At 38.5% G+C, this 25,716-nt stretch overlaps 1 protein-coding gene across 7 annotated transcripts in view; it reads left to right on the top strand.

Moving 5' to 3' along the window:
- INSC (INSC spindle orientation adaptor protein) overlaps positions 1-25,716 on the top strand; it is a 139,741-nt gene that overhangs the window by 8,193 nt on the left and 105,832 nt on the right. The gene's annotated exons all lie outside the window — the stretch shown is intronic.

The raw sequence follows: 25,716 nt of genomic DNA on the forward strand, positions 1-25,716 counted from the left end.
GGCACCTGTATGAGACGTTGAAGACAGTTTATTCTGTGTGTTCCAAGAATACAAAAACTGAATGCTTGTTATCATTTCAACCAATTATGATTTACAAACTTAAACTCCTCTTTAACTTTATATTTACTTGGTGCCTTCTGTGACAGTCTGTGCTAGGGCAGGAAGCCAAAGCATCATATGGCACATATTTACCTATAGTGAATCCATTGCAGAAGTTTGTCCTAGATATAAGGATTTAATGTCTTATAGTCTCCATATATGAAATATATATTTTTAAGCTATCATCTTTAGCACTCTGTGATCTAGATCTGGGTTTACGGCCCTATTTTGGACACGACCAATATACCTCAGAGGAGCAGATGTAAAACATCAGCAACGCCAATCTGTCTGTATCTCATTTAAAATGTTTGTAACTTTCTTGACAGAATACTACCTTATTCTCATCATTCAAACTAGGCTTTTTACGATCAGTTGTGAGAAAGCTTTCCTGGCTGGAGAAGTGCTTTTCTCTTCTCCATGTGTTGAGGATTAAGTTGTTTAGAAACTTTGACTGCATTTCCTTCCCACTGCTTTGTTCATTGGAAACAAGATGTCAGTAGGCACCCAGAGCACTCGCTGGATGTGATGCTACAAATTGTACTGTTGCATCAGTACCACCTGCACAAAGAGCTAAGACTGCTGAAGAATTAGTTGACACAAAATAAAATAAAATAAACTCTATCTGGACAGTCAACATCTGCTGATTTGGCAAAGAAATCACTGTTTACTTAATCCAAAGAATCATTTTTCTGAAACTGGAATAAATCTTAAATACATTTCTTGTTAAAATGTCCATTAAGTTTTTCTTTTTTTTGCTGTTGTTGTCTGAAAATGTAGAAGTAAAACTATGTCTGAAATGTAGATTTTGGAGAGAATTGTGCATGCCTTGAATCTGTTTAACTTTGAAACTTAAACTGTTGATGTGTGGTTTTGCTTTGTGTGTGAATCTACATTTGCACTTGCAAGCTGCAACTGAAGCTTCATAGCAAAGATCTGGGTATGTGAATGTGTGTTAATTCATGTTTTTCTGTGCTTTGGAAGATGGAGTTAACTTTTAAGTGTTTGTTCTGCTCAACTAGGTATAGATGTATATGCTTGTTTTTTCCTTCCTCAAAAAAAAAAAAAAAGACATAAATGGACTCTTTAAAAAATAAATTAAAAAAGTTTGGCTCATAATTGCTATGAAAGTAGAAAACCTGTTCCCAAGTGTTTGTTGGGATTTATACAGCCAGTAGAGGTGAAAGCTTGCACTGTTTTCAGTCAAACAGCAGATCCTGTAAATTCCCCAATAAGTACTTTGGGGTTGGTACTCTTGGTATATAAATCTGTTTCCTCCCACTAAGCCTGCAAATCTGCTTTCCCTTTCTGTCCCTGCCTCTAAAATGTCCCCAAGTTCCCCCTTCCTCCTAAGAAGTGTGCAATGTTCTATTGAGATGTTTGGAATAGCTGTACACAGGGAAAATCTCTGCTTATCTAATCCAAAAACCCATCTCACATTGGATCTGTTCAACTCTAGCAAAAGTAAGGATTTGCACAATTATTGTCATAATCATAGAATAGCATCATAGAATCATCTAGGTTGGAAAATACTTTCAAGACCACCAAGTCAAACCATCAACCTGACCTACTGAATCCTGTCACTAAACAGTGTCCCTTGGTGCCACCTCCACACGTCTCTTAAACACCTCCAGGGATGGGGACTTCACCACTTCCCTTGGCAGGCAGCCTGTTCCAATTCTTGACCACCGTCTCAGTGAAGAAATTCTTCCTGGTATTCAATCTAAACCTACCCTGGTACAATTTGAGACTGTTAATAATCTGTGGGACCCAATGCACCTTGCAGGAAGGTTGACAGTGAAAAATGCCATCTGAGGCCTACGAACAGGCCTCAAATGATGTAACAGTAAATTGTAGTGCCGGTAAGTGCCTTGCTGGCACTGAGTGGTGGCGATGTGACAAAAATAGAGTCTTTGTTTTGGTTTGAAAGTTATGGTGATTGTTTTGTATGGGTGTGAAAGCAATGAGGGGATATGCTTTAAATAGTCCAGACTACTATCAGTCTCTTTGCCAGTGTATTAAGGTTGTTTGCTCATAATAAAGTGCAAAATTGGCAAAGCAGGGCTATTCAGTTGTACTTGTGAACGTGCCATTGCTACATTTATTTAAAAAAAAAAAAATAAGAGAAATGCAAAATAGGGAGGATGTACACGTCATTCCTCTTTGAAATTGATCCTTTAAATTTCTGGTGCTTCTGGGATTATCTGTATTACTCCATAATGATGGGTGGAAATCTTACCACCATCTTAATTTTCATACTGAACTGAACAGGATAAGGATTGGGTTCTGTGAAGTAGGACAGAAAGAAATGCTGGTTATTGCATTGGAGACAACAATTACAGCAAAATTCCTTGTCCAAACTAAGGCCAAAGATGTGAGGATGCTCTTTCTGTGCTACAGATTGTGTACTTTCATACAGTACTACTGGAGAGAAGAGAGGAGCTTGCTTTCTTTGTAAAAATGTAGCTGAATTAATTACCTTTAGGAAATTGTTTTTTAAAAACAAGCAAGCTCTATTTTAACGATGGAAAAAAAAAATCATATCTCTTTCTAGAAATGATTTTACTTAACTTAATAAATATTAAGTATAACTTTATATATATATATATATATATGTATATATATATATATATATACATTTTTTTTCAATTGTTGCTTTTATGGGAACAGCAAACACCCACCATCTAGTGATGAAGAGCAGCACCAGAGCTGAAGGCCCGGTGTTTCTTCTCTGTTTGCAAGAATGTGCAGAGAAATGACCTTGTGACAGGACGTGATCTGGATAATACTGTTCAATTTAAGAATATTTTTCTCCTCTTAGTTTCTTGGGGGTTTCCATGGATAAACACGCTGTCTAGACAAAGCGCTTATAAAACGTGTATTTTTTTAGACTGAAGTTATTTCATGAACACCTGGTGATTTTTTTGGGAGCTATTTCAATGAAGGGGCTGGCAATTCTGCCTAAAGGATGGACAGGATAATAGTTTGGGATTAATGAGGCTCTCTGTACCTTGAGCTCTCCTTCATGGTTTTTGCCTTTATGCTCCTGGTTGACAGCTTTTGTACCTACTGGTACATCATATGAGATAATTTCAGCTTTTCTCTTGAATCTTACATTTTTTGGTCACAGTTAGGGAGGTGAAATTATTCATGTCAAACTTGTTGTTTGTTTCTATTTTTAGTGGAATTTTATTTGCTATTATCAAAACCTTAACGCAAAAGCTACATCACAAAATGATAGTAAATAAAACTTACAATAAAGAAAACAAAAACTTGTTTAGCACCATGAATTCGCGTACCGTTTGCCAAAGGCAGACTGCAGTTTAATGGGCTTTGAAAATAGAAACATTAAATTAATCAGATCTATTTCTATGGAAAATAAATGAGGCAATTCTTATCGCATGAATAAATTGTTCTGTTTTGCACCATGATTGCTTCAAGTACCATTTATGTAATCTCCTAATGAAAGACCTCTGTAACAGCCTGCACACCAGGTATGGAAACCCTCAAAATTCCCAATTCCTTTCAAAAGCAAATACAGTGTGTCAGAAAGGAGAGGTGAAAGAGGGGAAACAGTAAGGAGCTAGAACTCGTTTCTTTGAGTAATAAGAACAGTGAGCTACCCAGGGAAGAAAAGTCTTATGAAAAGATAATATGTAAAGAGTTTTTCACACTGCCTCAAGTTTTCTTTATTGAAAGTATATTCAAGTAGTTAGAGGATTTATTTTTTTTTCCAATTTTAAAATACTTCCTGTTGTTCTCTCCCTTCTCCCAGCCCCGGCACCTCCAAACTGAAATTTCAGGAATGGGCATGGAGTTAATTGACTTCAAGAAAATGAGATATGGATACTAAAGAGGGAACATTGCAGCTCATAGAAAGGAACTGACCTGTCACAGTGCTGTAAAAGTATTCTTGTAGCTTTCAGATTATATTAACTCATATGCTTTATTAGTTATTAAATATACTAAATAATAGCAACTATAACTCTAGAGATTGGAGAAATAATGAATAAAAATTTAATGTGCCAGATCAATCTGTTCATTGCTCATTATGGATTTGGTTCCTTAAACAAAGTGCCCATCAGTGCAGATGAGATCATATCTTAAATGCCAAACAAACTGTAACAGATCCAAGCCTGCAAAGCAATGCTTGCCTCCCTTTGACCAGGCTGTAGGCTCCTGCAGCTTTTGGAAATAAAATTTCAAGTTGATGCCCTTTCCCTTCTCAGAAAGTGCCAGCTATCCAGAGAAAGTACAAAGGACACAGACTGGAGTCTTGGCAGAAGGGAGACCTGTATTTTAGCTTAATCTCCGGTTCACTAGGGCTGAGCTGTTTCACAGTTTCCATTAAAAACATCAACAACAAAAAAGTACACTTGTGACCAAGATTTTTTTTTTTAATTGGTTGCTGTGGAGTTTAACTGCCTCAAACTGGAGCTGGTCTTTGTTCTGTCTTGCAGTTGTTTAACCAGTGTGTATGATAGTTTGCAATCACTGTGCAAACTATCATTTTTCCAAGTATAAAGTCACTGTTTCCCAGTGCTCACTGTGTTATCTGAGATACCACAACTATGTCCACACTCAGAAAGAGGAAATAGCTGTGGTGCATCACATACTGTGGTGTGGGGAGTGTCGGGAAATATGTTTTGGGGGTTGTGTGATATCTGCTTTTGTGGAGCCAAATAATCATAAGCATCTAAAGGAGATAACTTGGTTCGTTGCACATACTGTAACGACTTTCCTAGGAGGACTTTGGATCAGCTGTTCATTTTTAAGTGACATATACATGCATGTGGGAATGTAAATATTGGGTAAATTGTTAGCAAAAATAATATTTGGGTCACATTTAGTCATAGGCATGCATGAAAACAGGATCCAGGAGTCAAGAAGGATGGATATCTTATTCTTAGTAGGCAGTATCCACAAACACTGAAGTTAAAGCAGCTGTGCAGTGAGATGTCTTCCTATGGGAAGTGCTAAACCAGCAGATTGGCGGTACCAGACCAGGAGAAACTGTGCTGTGTTGGTATTTGTTCTGGGTTGCTCTTTGGCTTTCTGGAATTTGTAGAGTAGAAACTCAAATATGTGGTACCTAAAAGCAAAGCAAGAATAAATCCCTACCTTCCCTTTTTGTCAGGGACTTGCTATTTATTCTTTCAGGCAATACGCAATCTGCATATGACACATTGCAAGTGGGAAGACAGAGGTTTCGTCATTGCCTGATCTTTGATACGCTGGGTTCCTGATGGCTTCAGTGTTGTGGAAACTGAGGGATATTTACTGATGGATTTAGATATGTAAGATCTGCAGTAAATATAGAAGCAATTTTAACATAGCCTTACGCAAGAGGTTTATAAATTCTTCTGCCTTTTGACAGTGAATTACTAGGGATGTTGAAAAGTTACGGTCAATCTCTTTTGCCAAAAACTGTGGGGAAAAAACTACAATGCAACCTTTTAAGTTTGACAGCTTTCTACTCTTGCAGAGATAATCTGTTGAGCTCATTTTTTTTTTTTTTTTTTTTTTTTTAATAAGAGATGAACTTTGCATAGGGATGTTGTTTAAGAGGTTGTTATGCAAATGTAGTACAAGATTACTATTCATTGCTCTATTTTTTAATGTTAACAGATGCATGAAGACATGACAATTATGTGCCTACTCTGTGATAGCTTGATACACTGGGATGGCCAAAGACTTCTGCTTCCCTTTTTTTCTATCATGACAGAGCCTTTCACAGCTTTGGGACAGCTAGTAAACAATTGCTCCATTCCACATAAAGGGTGGGATCAGCTGCATTTGTTGTTAAATAAGAGTGTTGATTTGGAAAAGAAGCAACTAAAAGCAACAAGGAAATCAAGTCCTGAAGCCTGGTCATGACCACTGCATGGCAGTCAGTCTAACTCAGGTAGTCTTGTCTCCTGCTCAAAGTCCTTTGCAGTTAAGGGCATGCCTGTCTTGGGTTTAGTCTGCTTGTCCACGTCCTTGATGTTTTCATGATCTGTTTATATTTCTCCTGGTCTTCTCTGGGGCTTTGCTCATGCTTGCATCTCTCATGGTGGCGTGCAAGCTGTCGTCCCTTCCTGCAGCAGATCTGCTGCTCAGGACTTCCTCTCCCAAGGACCACACATGGTGTCTTACGTGGCTTCTGCTGTCAAACGAGGCAGCCACCCGTGCTGAACTCGTATGGGCTGATGAGGTACTTTGGCTCGGTGGCAGTGTTAATAGCGCATTAGTGCTACGTGCCCGCCTAATATTAATGAGAGAAAAACAGGGCTGTATTTAAAACTTATATTTTATAACAGCTTTTGTGCTGCTTTGAAAGATCAGGGAGATTCAAATGAATTGCTCTGCAAATTCATTTATACAGTTAATCATGTTTATATGAAAAATAGTTAAACTGGAGTGGTTTCTCAATACGTTTATAAAAAATATGGTGGATGGGCTGTTAATAGACAAGTTATTGAAAGAATAATGAAGAGGTTGCATGGTAGGAATCTGTTTACTCAAAGTGAAGGAAGATTTAGCTCTGTAGAAATGTCTGTAATCTCTTTAATTCTCTTGGATACTTAAAGCCTCTGTTAGAACTCTCTGAAAGGTTTTATGCTCCGTAAATTTATTGAGGGGTGAAAGTGCCTGGTGTATCAGTTTCACTGTAAGCTCACTCCTCTCAGAAGAGGGTTGCAGTATCAGGGAGGCCAGAAACCTCCAAGGTGTTCTTAATAAAGTTGGTTACTGCCTCCCAGTACGAGTACACTGTGCAAGGAATAAGCAAAGCCTCGCTCTGCATCTTGCTCTCTTTAATGGAGTCTGCAGAGCAAGAGGGGGAATTCCCTCTAGCCAAAGAGGTAGCTTTGCCCATTCTCATAGCCCTTTGAAAGAAGAGGCAGCTAGACAGTGAGTTGTGGCTCTATTTCAGCAGTGGCTGTGTGCCTCCCTTAGGCTCTGAGTGCTGTTTTGTAGTGTTGCCCTCAAATAATGTGCAAATGGATCAAAACCACCATATGAATAAAGTAAAATACAAGCAAACACTGAGAGAACTTTTGAGATATTTATTTTTTTTTCCACACAATAAAATATTCTTCTGAAATAATAGAAGTGATGGAAGGGGCTTCAGTGAGGTTGTTCGAAGGCTGAGCAGTGCACCAAACTTAAATGCAAGTCAGCTCTGTTGACAGGAACCCTTTGTGAGAGACTCAGTGTTTTTCTTCAATTAGTCCTGATCAAAATTTGTATTGATATACTGCAGTCTGTGCTTACAGCATGGGGAAAAAAGAAGTATTGTCAAAAGAAAGATAAAGATAGTACTACAAAAACTGCTAGTCCTTTCTGTATGTACCTGAAGCTTATTATAGCTCTACTGCTGAAGAGAAAAATCTAGAGTTTAAAGTGCTGCTAGAAATTGTAAGCAATAATAAAATTAGATCAAGTGTGAAGTACGATTTTCTTATGTTGCAGTATCAAAATAATATTCTCTGGTCCTATGAACCTTTGGTGACAAAAAGAAGTGCTTGTGCTGACAAGTCAGCAGGTCACTTGATAAATAAGGCCCACAAGAGTGGACTGTTGTATCTATTCTGGAGAGTCCTTATCACTCCTTTGGGATGTGAGCGTGGGTTGAAGTTCTCTTTGAGCATTGTCATGCTGGCTGCTGCCTTCCAGTGGTATGAAAGATGTTTCTTGTTCAGTGGATAAATGAATCATAGAACATCCCAAGTTAGAAGTGACCCACAAAGATCATAGAGTCCAACTCCAAATGAGATTAGTATATGCCAGGCTGGGATCTCATGGCCATCTGCATGTACTCGTGCTGTTCCATACACGTGTAGGAAGATTTAAGCTCCTGGAGAGTACTAGGCTGCAGCATTTAAGTACTATGATCATGTCTCTGCAGTAGGTGCACTTCACTTACAAAGTGCTAGCACAATTTTATGTATGGTAGAGCTAAATGTGGGATTTCAGCGTTACGGCTATGTAGCACATGAGCAAAAACATTGGGATGTTTCATGTATTAATGGGTTCACTGTGTGTTGGGAGATACCTGATCAATGGAAGGACTCCTCAAAAGTTCTGTGCATGAGATTTCAAAGTGACAGAAGAAGCATATATTCCTGCTTTACACATGGGGAATTGCCTGTGTAGGGTTTTGTATTTTTCTTGCTGGGTGAAGAGGAACAGGCGTGGTAGGTTAGTACTAGAACCAGGAATTTTTGAGGTTCTCTCTCAGTATACAGTGGCAGAGTTATACTTGTGTTTTCAGGCAAGGCTGATGCAAACTGTTTTTTTAAAATTACTTAAAGGGAGGAAGACACTTAAATACTTCATATGCTTTTTCTTTGTAACATAGCTTCCTACTGATAGTGTGAGTTGTCATTTTTGATGTTCAAAATACATGTTTGTGCAACTAATTCCTGTATAGGACAATATTTCAAGGGATCAGAAGGCTGAATGATGAAGAGGCAGGTGCTTGTCGGCCACTGTGCTGTCACCCTGGTGCGCTGACACCTGGTTTGTGTGTTAGAACATTATACTCCTGACAGCCGCATAGCCATTGTCACTCCTTGCTACCAGAAGGGACAGTATCTGGACAGATTCATTAGGGTATTGGTAAAGAAAAAGACAAAGTTTCATATAACCGAAACAGCTTAAATTTGCCATCCCTTGTTTTTCTTTTTACTAAATGGTAAACTAATTATCATCTGAATTTGGGTTGTAATATTATTGTCCTGTACTCAACGTCTTATTCACAAGATTGCCACTTATGCTCTTTTTTACTGTGTGAATCTATATTGCAATTTTCAAGACCACTGTTTGCCTGTCAACTATGTTCTTTTGTACCATTTCTTCAATGCAACACGTCTGAAGACTTTCTAGTATGAAAGCAGTGGAAATCTGTACAGCATATTGCAGTGTCTCATTTTATCATTTGAAATAGATTGCCAACTACAATCTGTGTGTATTTAATTAGTCTAAAAAAAGTGATTTGGCCAAATTTTCCTGTCTTAGAGTTATTCAATTTAGTCTAATAGTCTTTAACTGAGAGTTATGTTCACACAATGGAGGATAAAATAGACTGGAAGTTTTTTCACTTCTGTATAGTTTACTGATTAAATGGCGAATGAAAAGGAAGAATAGTCTTTTGCTATTTAATATTTCTTGTTTTGTAGAAGGTAACACACAAGCCTACAGTTCAACAAAGCAGAAATTTTATTAGTTTGACAAAGAACACACTCAAATCTCAATGAAATAAATAAAATGCCTTTAGCATATGCTCTATATCTTCCTGGCTTCCTGTTTTACTTAAGTGACTTACGGGGCTGTGTGGGAACCAGGGGTAGAACCAGACTGGTGCTCTAAGCAGAAGACTACATCTGTCCAGAAAAGTGCCTCACTTCCAAATGAGCCAGCAGGAGCTGCTGCTTCCCAATGGCCCTTCAGGTAGGTGTGCTGTGCAGCCATTCCTAGCAGGCATTAAGAAAAGTTTCAAATCTAAGCAGTCACAAGAAGGGACATGTTCTTTTCAGTATTTTCTTACTGGAACTTTCTGTATGAGGTTTCTCTTTAATTTCTTCAGGAGCTATGTTGAAAGCTTAGTAACTTTTAGCTTAGTAACCCACTTTTACTCAGTGCATTTTAATAGAAAAAGAGCAGCTGTGCCAGTCAAGTCTCAGGTGGCCCATGCTCCTTACCACAGGGTGGTTGAAGAGGTTGAAGGCAAGCAGTGAAGGACAATGCAACTAATTTTAGTGAAGATTCACAAGCAGCTTAGCTGAGAAGTGCTGAGGTTGCTGGCCCTAATGTAGCAAAGCACTTAAGCAGGTGTCAGATTTTAAACATGTGAGGTTTTTCATTTTGGTTCCTATGAACATCCTTAAGTACTTAGCTGGACTGGGATCCTGGCAGGACTGAAGCCCTGGATATTTTTGCACATTAAGCAGTGTAAGTTTAAAGCAAGAATTTCTTTGGATTTACAGCCTTTTTTCTTAGATTATATGACACAGATATGTTATTTTTGTTTGGTTGTTCTTTTCCCCTTGTTTACTGCTTATGATAGTATGTAAGATTCTACATTATATTGCTATTAGATATGCAAACATGTTTAAAGGGTTTTGTAAAACAAAACAAAACAAAAAAACAAAAACAACAACAACAAAAAAACACACAAACAGAAAATAATTTCCTTCCAGAGCTTTGAGGCTTTTGAAAGAGAATTGCAATCTTGTTAAATAAGTCAGAATAAAGAAGGAATTATTTTTATTCTAGCCTGAAAAAAGAGGTGAGCTTGAGGGCTGCTCTATTTCTATATTGTCACTGAGCATGAAACCAAACATAAAGCATGTCTAGCAACAGCTGATCATCTTGCCTTTCCTTTGAAACAAAATGTGTTCAGGTAAAAACTTGCAGCTAACAGCAAACCATCATAAATGATGTATTAGTTACATTAGAAAGCGAGGGCTGTTGAGCTTGATTCTGCTTATGTTTCATGATTGTATTACATGCCCCTCTATTTTTGGTGATGATACCTTTCCATTTTGTAAAGTTTCTTCATGCATTCTTCAGGAATTGGGAGGCTGGATGGCAAATCCTGCATGCAATGAATTTTTCAAAAGGTGTATATAACATAAACTAGCTGGATTAAATGTAAATGACTTTTCAGCATAGAACAGCATATGGTCCTGGCTGATGCGAAGAAAGCTGAACCAAGGCTGGGAGCTGTAATGATTCAGGCAGCAGTAGCTGGACTGTGCTTGCACACTTAGCACTATTACAGCTTGCAGACTTCCTGTTGTGGTTCTTCTAAAGAAGGTTTTTACAAGTTGATTGAGGGTCTCTTTTGGCCTCAGGAAGGGAGAATGCAGCAGTTCTTCACTGGAGAAGGTTATTTTTCAGGCAGAGGGGTTTTGTTCCAGCTTTAGGTACACTCTCTTCCCAGCTTATGAGTCTGTCTGAGATACATAGACTTCAGCAGTTTCCAGTACCAAAAACTGGGCTAAGGAAGAAACTAAGCAGGATATGATTACTGGAAGAATTTTACTTATATTTAAGAGAAAACAAAACAAAAACAAAACAGAAACAAAGCAAAAAAAGCAACTTAGAATGATTTTTTAGAAACTAAATGCTGATCTTTTTGCAAATGAGTACAAGTACTGCTGTTTCTCCAGCCAGACATATATAAACTTGTAATTCCAAAAGCATGCCTGATAAGTCAACCCCCAGAATGTGATACTACTTGTGTTAATTGCATCATGGACCTGCCTATGATTTTGAGGTTAAGCAGATTTTCAAAAGGGCTGAATTGGCCTTTTCACTTCTATTCTAAAGATTCTGTTTTGGTAACAAAACATGAGCTCAGTTTTCATTCCTTGCTTCAGCAGAAGTAAAGGGAGTTGAGTCTCCTTTCAGCATTACGTCAACTGCTGACCAAGGCTTTGGTTTAGTAGTATCTGATATTCCAGTGGTATCCAAACTAATGGGTAGGACACTGTTCACAAGAATGGCAAAATTAGTAGAGCCTTATACACTGTATGAGAGAAAACTATTTGCTTGACTGATCTGAAGTCAGTTTCTGAGTACGTAATTATTGGAGAGATGGATAGATGGCTGAGGCTGTACAGGTCCTGCAAATAGTATCCTAAAAGCAAAACTTTAGAGGACACTTACAAGCCAGCGTGAAGCCTACACAGCAGCTGTTCCTTGCCTCTGGTGATGGGAAGAAACAAGAGGCAGAGAAGCTGAAGGGAAGCATGTTGCCAAAAGTGCTGCATTATTTCTCATTCTCCAAATCACTGTCTCCACACGTGCTATAAGAAAAGTGGAAGGAAGTTTGAACAGATGTGGTTATACCCTGTCAGCACTGGGGGCTAGATACACTAGCTTGAAATCATTTGCAAGGACATAGCTGATGAATATGAGGAATAATATGTGGATATGAGGCAAATGCTTTTTTACTTCTGTCCAGAAAAAGAGCCTTGTTAGTTGTCTGTTAGGATCATCAACTTTTAAATCTTGGGTAGAAATATAAAGTTACTAAACAACAACAAAACCAAAAAACTCCACCTCTCATTCTCCTCTATATCTAAATTAATTATTTGTGACTGAGTAATGGTGAATTGACACAAAATCAACTGAATTGTCACCTCACTTGGTCTGTGACAGTACATGTCTGCACTGTGTGCATGGAACTTGTGCCTAATGCCTTTTCTCTGGATTAAAAAAGAGAGGGAAAAATTGGATATCATTGTTTTTTATTTATTTATTAACAAGGTGTAACAGCATTCACCCCCTTCCTGGTAAGCCTATTAATTCAATGATGCTAAATGTATCTTGGAGCAATTCTCTGACCTTAGCTCTGCCAGCTTTTTTGTAGTGGTTACTGAAGAGGGAGTGTGTAGAAATGTGGCAGTTTCTCGGGTAATAGGTATAGGATTTAGTTTTTCCTTCAGAAGTATGACAGTGCTCAGTGCGGTGTACAGCTGCAATAAACCCATGCAAGGCTAGAGCATTTATCGCTCCTCTCCTGTCTGCAGGCCCACAGCAGGCAGAAATGCACACAGAAGACCTTTAGTGTGAGAAAGTGGCTCATAGGGTATCTGTCTGCTTGTCTGTTAGGACAACAGACATGGATTAAAAGATATAAAAGTAAATGTCATGCCTAAGTACTAAACTGGGTTTCAATGTTGTGAAAAACAAATAGAGCTTGACACCTATATTGCATTAGTACATTGGTTTGTCTGTTGTTTTTGATTCATAGCTTTGAAAACTACTTCTAAACACAAATGCGAGCCTTTTTATGCCATCTGATCCAAAGGATCAGTTTGCTTTTAGAATGATTTCTTATTGACTTCTTGGTTGATCTGATTGCTTTTAAATTTTGCAGCTGTAAACATGGTTGTAGTTGCTGCAAAACGAGGTGAACACCAGGGCCAAGATCTCAGTCTTTGACTGGAAGTGAACATTGCCTTTCTTCATAGTGATACAGATATCTGTATTTCATTTTCTTCAAGGCAGATTATTTTAATTAGGTCAGAAATTAATGTGATGTTTTACTAATTAATTTCTTAGTTGAACATTTTGTGTGATCAAAATCCTTCGTAGCACACACCTTATAGTAACTAGTACCTAAAAATTGTCAATGAAGTAGCAAATCTTTAGGAAGGGCAACTAAATGTTTCTGCTTTTTGTGACGTGTCTCCAAAGTCTTTTGCTCTTAAAATGATTCTTCATATGCTCTAGTTAATAGTTACAACAGAAGTGAGTGTTTTCTTTACTGTCTGGTTGCTGATCATATCTGTTTAGTTGTTAATATTAAAATAAGAACTATATAATATATATATAGAATTTGAGAATTGAAAGCTTTGGCCTGCGCTCTGATCCTGCAGAAAAGCAGCTCTCCGTTTCTAATTACCAGCCCTGTGCTGCAAGATAACAAACCAGTGTATAGGGGGAACAAAAAGTACAGCATTTATAACTTGGATCAAGTTCTCTGTGTAGGGAAGTGATATCCAGAGATGGCTCTGCATCACATACCTGTATCACATGTACCTCATATACATCACATATGGTCACTACCTAGGTCACGACCTACGTCAGGACAGGATAGGAAACTTTCAGAGGAAGTACATATTAATAAACCTGGGTCATTACACAGTATTTTTGGATTGTAGCTCTCTATGGCAAGGGGAGTGAGCCGTATTTTCATCTGGTATAAACTGGCTCTGCTCCATGATTGCTATCTCTTGCTGGCATCTTTGCTGTCCTCCAGTAAAACAGAAACTGTTGCTTCACTCTAGTTTATGTTCCTAATAGATCTGTATTAAAACATTATATTTAGTTTCAGAAAAGTCATTTTCCAATTCAGATGTCAGAGATGTTCTTTGTTAGCCTGGAAGCTATATAAAATTAAGAATTAAAACGAGGTCAACTCAAAGATCAGGATCTGAGTAACTTGCAAATGTTGGCAGTATAGCTCCTTTTTGTGAACAAAGTCAAGCATACACTGCTTATGGGATTTAAGCATGTCTTTCCCAAATACAAGGGAGTTTGAATGCATTGATTGTGCCAATAGTAGATCTTTGGATTTTTTTTTTTCCCTGACTCCTGTTTGTTACAGGCCAGGTGCAATGTTTCAGGATGGGTGGCTGGCTGCTTTTTGTAGGCAGTATTTATTATGTGTCAAAAAAATCATTCTGTTACAGTGTGATGGAGCAAGCAGCTGCAATGCTTGACGTCAATCCATGCAACACATCGATGGCAGACTGAAACGTGCTGTTGTTTTCTAGACTTGTCTTTACCAGTTTAATGCATTGATCTGTACACTGTTAAGGTAGGCAAAGGCCTAACTTAACTAACTGTATCTCAGTCCAGGGCAAGGCAAGGACTGGGATTGTGTCTTCTTTAAAAGCCCCACAGTATTTAATGCCAGTCTTTGTCTTGGAGCCTGAGAAGTGTACATATTTTGTAATTGCTGTTTGTAAACTTAGTACTGAGATTGCAAAAGAAAACACAAGCCTGTCCCATGCCTGTTGGAGCAGGCTTTATTTTTGCTCAGCTATTTAGAACAGAAAGAAACTGGAGGCAGAAAAATGCCCAGTCTGTGCTGCAGACTGGGTTGCCTTTGCTGCTGTTAGCTAGCCACCATGATGTAATTGTGCTAGAGACTGCACTTATGTAAATGCTTGGTGTTTTCTACTGACACAGTGATGGCTTTGTCTTATCCAAGCCAGTACAGGTGAGCAAAGCTGTTGCCATCCCCATGGCACTGTGCTCCCTGGGAAGGAGACCTAGCAGCACCCAGGCAAATGATAGTAGTGTAGTGAAGATGGTGATCTGGCTGCTTTAGTCCTTACGTGGATAAATTTTCACTGTTTACATGAAGTGTCCCCCACCCAAAAAAAAAAAAATCTGAATAGCTTAAATGCTCATACTGAAAAAAGAAAGACAGAAGGCAAACTTGAAAAAATAATTTCCCAGTGCCTTTTTATTATTCGATTTCCTGCCTCTTAAGAAACATACTTACCTTTAATTTCTTTTGGTCCTATTTCTATCCGTTGTGGTCTCTCCTCTCCCCTCTCTACCACTCTTATAGATACTCTGCCAAATCCAGAGTAACATTAAAAACAACAAAAAAAGAAAATATACTGTCTCTGTACTGAGGAAGTGGTTTCCTTAGAAATAGCAACCATATGAAAGCTATAAATGCTGATACCAAAACTATAGTTGAATATACTGATGTGGGCCCTGGAAAAAAGGGAAATGGGATCTGTTTGCTAGCTAAAAGGAAAATCATGTTGCTGCCTAGGATTTTTGCCAAATCACAGCTGAACTAAGATTACTTTAGGTGTGTTGTGTGGCTGCTTTTTTTTTTCTTTTTGTCTCCTTCTTACTTTCTACTTAAGGTGCTCACAGAAACCTGGATATGGAAGAAAGTCTGATTTGATTTCCTATTTTCAAGGAGTCATTACTGGAAGGTTGGGTGTATGCCTGGTGACGGGGTTTGACAGCTAGGAGAGGTCACAGGAGCAATTGCAGGCAGCAGAGAGGGGGCGAGAAGCCAGGAGATCGAGGAGTGTTGGTACACCCATCACTCCATCCAACACTCCATCCCCCTGCCTTCTGCAAGTGCCCATGCTAACCAGCAAAGCTTCCTGCTAGCCCTGGGTTACATGGCCAATTTAATAAAAATTCAGCATTGAGTCTCACCCTGACAAAATGTTCATTAGTGATCGTGAGGTCAGCACATACTTGGAACTGGATTTCTCCAAAATGTTACAGCATGGCCATACTACACAGAACTGTTGAATACTGATTTATAGCAAGTGAGATGTAGAGATTTCTGCATCTTTCAAGCAGCAGAGCCCCCCTAGTTTGTCTAAAGCACCACATTAATCAGTCTTGCATCTCAGCTTCAGAACAGCATCTGCAAAGCCATGATAACTGATATTTGGAAGATAGATTTGTTGGTGCCAGTTTGGAGCTCTCACATGCATAGCATTGTATGGCATCGTCCTGCTGCTAGATAGCTTTTGGGGTAAATATCTCTAGGTTGATTTTGAACTAGAAATAGATTTGCCTTAGTAGTGCTGATGTCTTTCTACCTTATAAAATATAAAGGTCCCAGTATTCATATGCACTTTATTTTTTCTGTTGGGACCTGCACTTGGATGCGAGTTACAAAATCAGTTAATCAATAGACTTCCTTTAAAGAAAAAAAAAAAAAAGGAATGAATATGCAACAGTCATAAAAATGCTCTGGAGATTGCCCTCTAATGGGGATGAAATAGAAAGCAGAAATGATTAGAATTCCAGAAAACAGGGTATTCATTTATTTATAGGCATTTGAGTCTTTGTATGCAAGATTTTGTAACTTACTTCTCAAAATACTCTTGACTTTAAGCACTTCTGGAAAAATCATTAAATGAAGCAAAGTTAGGAGGACAAAAAGCCAAATTATCATGTTGATTTTCAAGAGAAAAATGTAGCCAACATGGATTGTCTGATTTCAGGATATATGAATAACATGTAACAGCACTGTGCCTGAAATGTGTTCTCAACATTGCTGAAGCTCCAGGGATTTACTGTCTCTGACAGACTGACATGCAAAGCTAGAAGCTTTTGCTTGTTCTTCAGACCAAATCACGGTCCCTTTCAATGCACATGCCTCTCTAGAGTAAATGCTTCTTTCATGTCTTTTTCATATCCTTTGAGACTGCTCTTGCTTTTCTCCTCCCATTTCTAGTTCCAAAGTATAAGACTGCAGAGAGCATTCATAAGACTTGTGAGGAGAAAGTGATTTCTGGTTGTTGAGGGGAAAAAAAAAAAAAAATAAATGCTAGCTTTCCACTTCTACAGATGTATTAAAAGGCTGCTGCAATTGTGGGAGACCTGGAAAGCCTCAGGGAGTGGTTCTACTTTGTGGTTGGTGCTGTAAAAAATGTTCTGTGTATAATTTATTTAAACATGTATGCATTATGAAATTAGGGAGAAGGGCCATTACAAGATAGCATACTCAATACATCATATGGAAATGTTATCTGTTCCTGTTTTTTTTTTTTTTTTTTTTAATCTAAGTATTACCATAGCTAGCAAAAGATGTCAAAGGTTTTCAGAAAACACCCTCAAAACAAACCAAATCTGATGTTATGGGAGCAGGGTTGGGGGCACTAATCATTCTGTCATATTCTAGATGATGAGTTCTCCTGGACCCTGATGTCTGTTAATTGCAATATGAATGAGAGTGCAGTGCACCCTCATAAGGTGGAGGAGGGAAGCTGTGCTGTGTTTTGATATAACTGCACTGTGTCCTGCCTCTCAGCAAGGCATGTCTGAGTGCTCTGGAAATACTGGCTGTGAATCAAGTCTGTCTGGAGCAGTTAATGTACTTGTTCTGGAGAAATTTCTGAATGACAGGGACAGCAGAGACTGGTTTTAAGTGAGGATGAGGGCATGGAAGCTGTAGGTCCCTGTGCCTAAATGTTCCTCCCTGTGCCATCTAAAAGGAGGTGATGTCAAGTGACTCATCCTAGGCCAAGTTCTTCCTTCCAATTGATGCTCTTATTTTCTTGGCAGCCATACTAGCTGTGTTCTCTAGCCAGCCTGGCCACACTGGTGCTGCTGGTGTGAGTGGCCTGCTGAGCTGTGCCACCAACACCTACACAGGCACCTAGCACAGCCCATCACAGCTTGGTCCCAGGGAGGAACCTCTGTGAGGAGCCAGGGAGAAAGAGGTGCAGCATTGGCTCCTCCAGCCTCCTCCACTTCAATGTCTTCTAGCTTTGGTTACTCTAAGCAGCTTGTGCTGAACAACTGTTCAGAAATATGTGTACTATTTTGTACGCACCATATTTCATTTTAAATACTGCTCAGAGAAGCTATGACAGGTAGCAGCTTTATTGGCAAGGTACCTTGAATGTCTCAGTTGCTCTGGACTTTCCTGTTTGGCTATCTGGGGGATTTCAGAACTACAGAAATACAAATGTTAATTATTTAGTGAAGAGAAGTCCACTGTAGTGAATTAAACTATTAAAAATGTGGATTCAAATTCACACTATTCTTTTTTTTTTCCCATCTGAAATTATTATTATTATTATTTATTTTGGCTTGCTGGGTGATTTCAGGGGCAATGCTAAGTGTTTTCACTATCCTGAACTTCTTACTAGATAAAGACCTTAGCTTGCAATCTGGTTTAACTCAGTGCCTTTCAGGCAGGTAATTTTTCAGCCGAAAGTAACTGTGGAACTTCTCAGAGGATCATCGCATAGTTAAAGAATGCAAGTCTGAGCCACTTGCTTGTGCATCAGGGGAATGTTAGCAGATATCAGTATGTTTAGTCTGAGAGCAGGAGGGAGAACAAGGAAGACATTGTGTGAAGAGGTCAAGGTAAAGCAGAGAGCCACTACAGAGACTGAAACACTGCAGTACTCCTTGCTAAGGTCTAGCATTGTTATTAATGCAAGTAATACTATAATATCCTCTAAAAAGGATTTCAAATAGATGGGACTTTTGAGTTTCTGCAAGGGATAATGGAGTAGCCTGTCTGGTAAGAATTGTCATGGCATCTGTCATTGAGAGCTACTGAAGATCTGGACCAATATTTGATAGATATATTTGGTTCTTGTGGAGCTAGGACTTAAAATAAGATAAATCCTTCATAAGAGGGGAAGGTAGCTAGCAAAATAAGAATCAAATCACAGAAAATTTTCCCTGGAGCAACTGAAATGCAGACCTTCCTTAGGAATTTAGGAGCTGTGTGTTGGAGGCCTGTACAAATTGGCCAATGCTTTTGCATATGTGGGCACCAAATGTTGGTTAAGCCCACAGGGAGTCTAGTGGCAGTAAGCTGGTCTTCTCACTAAGCCCATTGCTACAAACAGCTGGCCTGGAATCCCTGCTTATGGAAGTGCATGAATACATGTGAAGAGTAGGAAAGGTTTCATTGTGCCAGCAGCTTTAGAGGAGGTGAAACAGAGAAAAGCTAATTAGTCCATTCTGTAGCCTTTCAAGTATACCCTCTGCATACAGAAGCTGGCTAGAGTTGTATTTTGTTTTGTGATGCTTGTAGTCCCTGAGGCAAAATTCACTTGCTGGCGTAGGCAAGAGCAACTTCCATTAAACTTAGCAGAAGCTGTGCCTGCTGAGCTTGGCCCTCTGCCTGTAGAAAATTAAATGCATTGGCAAGACAACCAGAGGAAAGTGTTCTTCTATAGGGGGTGCCTGGTACTTGTTCTGCAGTGCTCCAGGTTTGCAGAAGTGTCTCCAAAATCAGGGCAAGCTAAGAGGGCTCAGACATGATACTGTTCCTTCTTTCCCTTTGTTAAATGCTAGGAGACCTGGAAACTGTGCAAAGCATGGTCACTGACGGGCTCAAGATGCATAGCACCTTTACCTGTGCCTTGGAATTTGTAATATTATACCCATAATAAAGAGAAATTCTCCTTTAGCTAGCTTGTCTTTTATTTGATTATTTTTCTGAATCGCTTTCCTTAATTTGTAAGGGCAGCTGAATTATCCTTTCCTTGGATTACATGAAATAAAAATATCCCTCTGTCCAAATGTCATGGGAGACTGTCCTTTCTCTGAGCTTGAGGTAGGCAATTAGTAGTATAAATCCCATTATAAATAAATGGGATTTGGGATTGCTCACTTCTAAATTTTTATTCTTTTTAAAGGGGAATTTTGTTTCCTAGATACTTTTTAGCATATATTTAAAGAAAGAAAAATTCCCTCATCTGTAAATTGAAATTATGTTTACAGCAAAGCAGTTCTATATGATGCTGGCAAGTAGCATTCCTTGCATTGTATGATGACTGACTTCTGAACTTGGTAGAATTATACTATCTGGAGCTGCAACACTTCAGTATCTCTTAGAATGTTTACAATAAAATTCTGATGGTGATGAGTATTGTGGAGCATATTTTCTTGCTGTGGATTAAACAATTGATTCTGAAAGATTAAAATGCCCCACCTGCCTTCTTGCACACTTCTGTTTTGCCATGTCAAACAATATAAAATGAATACTGCACTTCCCTCTATCTAATTGAATAATTTACTGTAAATAGCTGTCATTTACTTTAGAGCAGTAGGGGATCATTAGCCAAATGGATGTGAGTAAGTCATGCCTTTAATGCGTTAGAGGGGCCTAAAATGGAATCATCTAAATGGGACCATCAATACAGCATGCTGAATTAAGTCAGAGGCACTTAAAGCTTTAAGTCCTCTTTCTTGTAAATTACATGCTCCCTCGGCAGAAAGGTAATCAAGAACTTGCATAAAATATGGCATCTTTGTTTCAAAGCTTTATTTTTAATGAATAAAATAGTACAATTTAGATGACATGATTGGTAGGTATAACTGTATTTTGGATTTCCCTCATTTTAATTACCTTCCTTCCTTACCGATTGAAGCCTTCTTGCTTGCAAAGAGCTACTTGTGCTGACTAATATTGGCTCTATTCCGTAAATAAGTAAGATGAGCAGGTAATAAAATATCTTCTCTTGACTTTTATGGGTATATGACCTGATAATTATTTGCAGGAGTTTGTGTTTTGTACTTGTAATTTTAGAAAGGACCCAGTCAATTTTAACTCCTAAATGTAGCATACAGTTTGGATTTATTTCACTGCTGAAATCAGAGTTAGGCCTGTTGGGTGCTTTAATGTGTCTATGTCCTTCCCAGTGAGTCCTCCTGGCCCCAGGCTTGCCTCTAGTTCTTCTGTTCAGCCCCACGTTATCCTGGAAAAGGTTGGTGTTCAGCTAGAATCAGAAGCCAAACTTTCATTGACATGTGAAGAAGAGTAAGCAATACAGGTAGCAACTGTCCTGAAGTGCAAGAGTTGATTATAAAAAAGAAAATAAATAAAAAAATTGATAACTTCTATTACCCATAAATGCACTCTTCTGTGAGGTTTACTGAGGTGCTTTCCAACCTCAGCCATTCTGTGATACTGCCTTCTGAGTTGTAGTGACTTCATTAGTGGCAAAATTTAATGAAAAAATATTTCCTATCTGAGTTTTGAATTTGCTCTGCTTTATTCTTCCAATCTTTTAGAGATTCTAGGAAGTTAAAATTCCCGTCCTTTTCCCCATGTTTTTAACTACTGAACTCGCCTTCAGTTATCTCTTGTCAGTGGTCAATCATCCCCCATTCTTTTATTTATTTATTTTTGTGTGTGTGAGCATGTGTACTAGGCGTGTGTTCCAGTTTCACAAGTAAAAACTCTTCAATTCTCAGAACTAGACTTGGTCAGAAAGTTCAAAATCAACTTTGAGGTTCAAGGGCTTTTAAAAAAAAAAATAATACAGAAAAACCCACTCCAAAAACATTGTACGTTTAATCAATCATTTGGGCACTGACAAGAATAGAAGCATTGGATATGCCGTCACTTCAGGATGTGGAAAAGTTAAATAACTTGCTCTGCAGCCTGGAAGTTGGTAACAAACCTTGTTGTAGAAAGCAGGATGACTTTCTTATTTTCATTCACTAGCTGTAACCACTGTTGTATGTTTCCTGTAACTGATTTTTTTTTCCTTTTTACTGAAATGGTTTATTTAAAGGTAAATTTATCTTGTGCTTTGAAACTTTTCAGAATGTGCTTATGAACTGCTTTCACTTATATTGGATGAGTCATGAGTCGAAAGCTCCATCCTGTAGTTCCACCATGAGTAATGCTTAGCGTTTTCTTAGGTTCCCTTTTAGAAGACTATTAAATTAAAAGAAGAATCTGTTTTTTGATATCCTAATGGACAATTAGGTGGCTGGGTCTCAGAACTGATTTACATTTACCACTGCAGTAATTTAAATTTTTCCTCCAGTTCAAGAATGTCATTTCTCTCACTGCATGTACATGTTGTTGGTCACAGCTCCCCATCCTTAAATAAATAAACATTTTAGTGCTAGGGACTTGTCTATGAGCACTGATTCAGATTTTGGGAAGGGTTTTTCATGGAGGTCTGTACTGACATAAGCTATCAAAGCTGGCCAACCTATACAAGTTCCTAATTACTACCGGACATACAAGTCGTGGTAATGAATGTAAAGAGTACACAGTTTCAGGAAACATCTTTCACCTGGGTGCTGAGTAAGGCAGGTGATGGGCAGTGCCCCTGCAGCTTCTGTTTTGAGTATTGTCCAAGCAATGTGTACTTTAATGTAAACTGATATGTGCTATATCTACTGCTGGTGGGGACTGGGCTGTCTGTCTGAGTACTCAGATGACAGATCCTTCCTCCTCTTGGATGCCAAGGTGTTAGCACATGAGGAGATGCCTACTGGCAATATCCAGCAAGCTATTTTACATTATACTGGTATAATGTAAGTGTTGTAAATGTAAAGTACATTTACAGGTGATGTAAATGTTGGATTGCTGATAGCATCTCTCAGCTTAGACACCCCTAGGGGCAGGGGGCAGCCATGGTTGCAGGTGGAATATATACTCTGTCCCCATGAGGGGTCTATTTTTTTTGCTGAGACCAATTATTGGCTTTTCTATTGCTGATATTGGGAGATGACAGGTGTTTGGAAGTGAGTAGAGTTGTCTGAGGCTGATCATGAAAAATGGAGATGTAAAACTTAAACTCCCTGTAGAAGTGCTAAGTGCTCTCTGTAGAGGTGGTAGATAGAGTAATGTTGGTATTAGTGAAATGAGCTCTCTGTTGAGATTTTGGAGTTTGCTTGGCAACTCTTATCTGTTCTTGCAAATAGGAGATGGTCTGCATGTCCCACGTATCACAGGTAACAAATAAAATGAGACTTAAGATTGAAGATTTTAGGGCAATGGATCAGCCTCAGTTGCATCTGCACTGGAAATTGTCAACACCCCATTTCTGGGAATGGGAACTCAGGAAGAATTTTCATGCAAAGATTTTCTGGTCTTTACAAGTCTTATGTGCATGGAGGATTACTAGAGAACAGGTTTGCATTGGAAGGGGGTGAACAGGTCGTTTTGAAGATGTGATTCTAATGTGTATCTGTGTTTAATTATCAGTGTGGCATAGCAATAAATAACTATAAAACTCAAGCTAAAATTGTAGATAAAAATTCAAGCTCACAGAGATGCTTTTATTTGAGGGGGAAACATGAAGTCTGGGATTTGAACACTTTTAAGCTTAATGACTAGGAATTCATTGAATTTGGCTGCTAATAGCAAAAGCTTGGCTCTGGGACTTTACCTCTAGCTAATTCTGGTCTATGTTGCTCTACCTGTGCCATCACAAACTGTTAAAACTCATGATAATAATTAGAAATTTATCAAAATATTAGTTGCCTTCTCTAGTGAGACTTGTACTATTTAAACATTAACTTGTCTTCTTTCAGTATCAGTTTTTAGAAAAATCACAAGAACAAATAATACAAATTCTTCGAACAGACTGTGGAGCATTTCATTCTGTACTCAAAACTTGCTTGCCAATTTCTTTGTGTGATAGGTTACTGAATGTATCAGCTATATATATCTGAATATATCAGCTATATACCTAGATTACTGATAGGTTACTGAATATATCAGCTGAACAATGCTGTCCATTACTGTAGTTCAGCTGATGCATGGTAAGTTGTATGACTCCAGTGACTTGCTTTGTGTTTGGGAGCTACAAATGACAAAAGATATAATTTGTACACCATCCCAGTTTGGAGCTTTGCTTCTATATAGTCACTTTTTAAATAAAAATACACCAATCCCTACTGAGCTATAATACTTATAGCACATATTACAGCCTTTACAGAGTAATGATGTATTTTACACAATATTACCATAAGCTGATGGAGGATGTTGTGTTGACTGTTCAGCATAGCTGGGCTTTAATCAGAGACAAAAACCTGAGGCCTACCACAAAATCTTCTTTTCTCTACACAAATGTTTTTATTTACTAAGAGTCTGCAGCAAACCCTGAAGTTCATTCTTCCACATTTTCACTTAATCCTTAGGGGCTCAATTTTTATTTTATTTATTAAAGATGCATTTTTGGATGAGGGCACACCCAGTTTTGTTCTATCAGGATTAGTAACATTGCAAGCTTTTAGGTGCATCAGAGTTCTTCATATGTACATCATTCAAGATCCAAACTTTACTTGATAATGAGCAATGTTTCTCTCCTTGTTTCCTTCTATTGTCTTGTTGCCTGTGCTCTGCTCTTTGGGCCCTCCATAGTAAAACTTCAGCCAGTAGACTGGAAGGGACAAGAAAAGGGTTGGGGTGGGGTGAAGTAGAACAAACAAACAAAAAACAACAGAAAAGTGCCATTACCTCAGACAATACCATCTGAGCTTTCTTTGGTTTCCTGGAGCTCAGCAGCCAGAGGCACAGGAGTGCTTTTGACACTGACTGAGTGCAGTACATTGACTTTAAGTAAGCTTTGCAGTTTCCTCTCCAAGCTGTTCCCAAGACACCACTTGATCTCTAGAGTATACCTAATCTAATGTGTACAGGCTGCAAAGTCCCCCTGAGCCTTTAGATTTGCTAGGGCTTTCCTGATGTGCTCTGGTCACACTACTCATGCTCTGGAGACGCTGAATATGGGAATGATCCTACAGAGCAGTTTGTTCTGCCTCTAGAGCTGCTGGGGATTCCCTATCTGCATTATTATTACAGCTTTCTGGTCTCTTCATATCACTTTGTGTGAAGGACAGAGGGAGAAAATGTCTTATGACTGGATACTCTTTGGCAATTATTCAAAAATATAAATGCAGAATTTTCTACTTTGATAAAAGAGGAAGGAACAAGAAAAATCCCATTGCCATTTTATCACTTTTATACAGAATTAGAAAGACTATGTAACAGAGCTCTGTTGACAGGCTGTCTGGAGGAGTTAATTGGAGTCATTAAAGGAAAAATGCAACAAGAAACAGAATACTCAAATCTTGCTCTGTACTAAAACACTTTTTTTTTTTTTTTTTTTTTTTTATATGGATATGGACTTGCTCTGATTCTTTTTCAGCTTGTAGAAAGAAAATTGTGTTATTCTACTAGATTTCTTGTCTCCTCCTAGGAAAGACATGATTTATGGCAGACACAGCAATTAGGGTGGAAGTAACATAGTGTAGAATCACTGCTAAGAGACCTTGGCTACTCAAATACATAGCTCAACCACAACTGTTTCACATGTTCCTTGGTGTGTGTTGGCTCACATGCTTGTTACTAAATTGAGTTCCCTATTCCTGTGTTGTGTTGAAATACCTTGTTAGCAGGCAATAGATCTGGCATCTATTGTTTCTGCTGTATTGCCTTCTCTATAGGTTCTCCAATGTACTTTTATTTCTTTTCCCCAGTGAGGGAGGGGGAGGGACAGGGACAGACGATGACTTTATTGACAGAAATAAAGAAATAACAAGTTTATTGGTAATTCAAATAGAAGCTGTTCAATGACTAGAGAGAGGTGTTCTTAACCTTGTGTGCTTAACTTTTAGGTAAATGTGCATTTATTGGTCTGAAGATGGTTTTAAGGTTTTCAGAGTTATAACAAAGAAGAGCAATTGGATATTAACTCTGTAAAATGAAAAAAACTTAATGGCTGCTGGCAAATATTGTGAAAATACCACCACTGTTTACCATGTAATGCCTTGCAATACTTCCAATAAAGACTCTGGTAGGGTAGGCTGTGACTTGAATTAATAATATTGTTTTGCTCATCTCAG

The sequence above is a fragment of the Aythya ferina genome, assembly GCF_964211825.1.
Source record: "Aythya ferina genome assembly, chromosome: 5".
Classification (NCBI taxonomy): Eukaryota; Metazoa; Chordata; class Aves; order Anseriformes; family Anatidae; genus Aythya; species Aythya ferina.